This window comes from Orycteropus afer, unplaced genomic scaffold (assembly GCF_000298275.1).
Source record: "Orycteropus afer afer isolate SDZICR_OR568_19922 unplaced genomic scaffold, OryAfe1.0 scaffold00052, whole genome shotgun sequence".
Taxonomy (NCBI): domain Eukaryota; kingdom Metazoa; phylum Chordata; class Mammalia; order Tubulidentata; family Orycteropodidae; genus Orycteropus; species Orycteropus afer.
The window spans coordinates 11,724,102-11,726,034 of NW_006921639.1; positions in this window are offsets into that span (position 1 = coordinate 11,724,102).

A 1,933-nucleotide genomic window follows, 5' to 3' on the forward strand; every position below is an offset into this window, starting at 1 on the left:
GGTATTTTCAATTGTCTCACATGCCTGTGAAAGCTGGGTAATGCGTAAGGAAGACCAGAGAAGATTGATGCCTTTGAATTATGATGTTTACAAAGAATACTGAATATACTATGGACTGCTAAAAGAATGAACAAATATTTCTTGGAAGAAGTATAGGCAGAGTGCTTTTTGAAAGCGAGTATGGTGAGACTTAAGCTTCAGTACTTTGAACATGTTATCAGGATGGACCATCTTCTGGAAAACGACATCATAAAGTGACATCGTAAAGTGGAGGGTCAGAGAAAAGGAGGAGGACCCTCAACCAGACAGATTGATACAGTGGCTCCACCAATGGGCTCAAACATAGCAATGATTGTGAGGATGGTGCAGGCTGGACAGTGTCTACATAGGGTTGCTGTGAATTGGAACCACCTCATCAGCACCTAGCAGCAACAACATGGCTCAGTTGACCTCAAGTTTGCTTACATTCCTTGGAAGGAGTTAGGGTTTTCTGGGGGTTTTTTTCTCTGTTTTTACTCGTTTCACTTTTCTCACCTTCCTGTCAGTGATTTAAACATTTTTTTAGGATTCCATTGATTTATCTCTATGCTTTTGAGTGTATTATTTTATACAGTTTTTGTTTTGCTTTGTTTTGTTTAGTGGTTTCTCTAGATATTATAAAATACATACATAGCTTATCACAATGTACTGGTACTGACATTTTACCACTTGGAGTAAAAGGTAGAAAACTTGTTTACATTTAAGTTGATTTACTTTTTCCATTTTTTAAATATAATTGTTGTATTTCTTCTACATACAGTGAGTGAGCACCACATTAGATAGTATTTTAATTATTGCTTCCACTATCAAATACGATTTAAGCAACTAATAAGAATTAGCATAGTCTATTATATATTCTTACCCATTCTGAAGTTCTTTCCTTTCTGAAGTTCCAAGACTTCTATTATCACTTCCTTTGTGTCTAGAGAAATTCTTTTGGCTGTTCTGGTGGTGCTACGGTTAAGGCATTGGGCTGCTAACCAAAAGGTAGGTGGCTCGAACCCATAAGCTGCTCCAAGGAAGGAAGATAAGGCAATCTACTTCCATAAAGATTTATAGCCTTGGCAACACAATGGGGTCACTATGAGTCGGAATTGACTCAATGGCAGTTGGTTTTTGTTTTTTTTATTCTGTAAGGGTAAATTTATTAGCAAAAATTTTCTTAGTTTTTCTTTATCTGAGAATCTTTTTATTTCTCCCTTTATTCTTGAGGATATTTTCACTGGATATAAAATTTGTGGCTGATAATACTTTTCTTTCAGTAGTTGAAAAATGTGCCACATCCTTCTGGCATTCATGGTTCTAGATCGGAAATCTCTGTCATTCAAATTAGTATTCCCCTACAGGTCATCTGTGATTTCTCTCTGGTTGATCCTGAATTTTTTTCCTTTGTCTTTAGTTTTCAGAAATTTAATTTTGATGTATGTTGACATAGATCTCTTTGCATCTTATCCTATTTGGTGTTTGTGCTACTCCTTGAATCGATAGGTTTGTATGTTTCACGAAATTGAGAAAGTTTTCAATCATCATTTCCTTCAATCATCAAACCTGCCAACAGGTTTTTTCAGGACCAGTTTCAGGACCAGATCTCTCTCTTCTCTTTCTGGAATTCCAATGACACAAAATGCTAGTTCTTTTGTTATTTTCACTCAGGTCCCTGAGACTCTGTTAATTTATTTTTAAAATGTGTTTCCCTGTGTTGATCAGATTGGGTAAATTTCATTGATCTATTCACTGATTCTATCTTCTGTCATCTTCATTCTATTATTGAGCCTGTCAGGTAGTTTTTTTGTTTTTTTTTTTTTTTTTCTATTACTGTATTTTTTAGTTCTATAATTTCTATTTGGTTCCTTTTTTATAACTTGTATTTCTTTGCTGGGATTTTCTTTTCCTC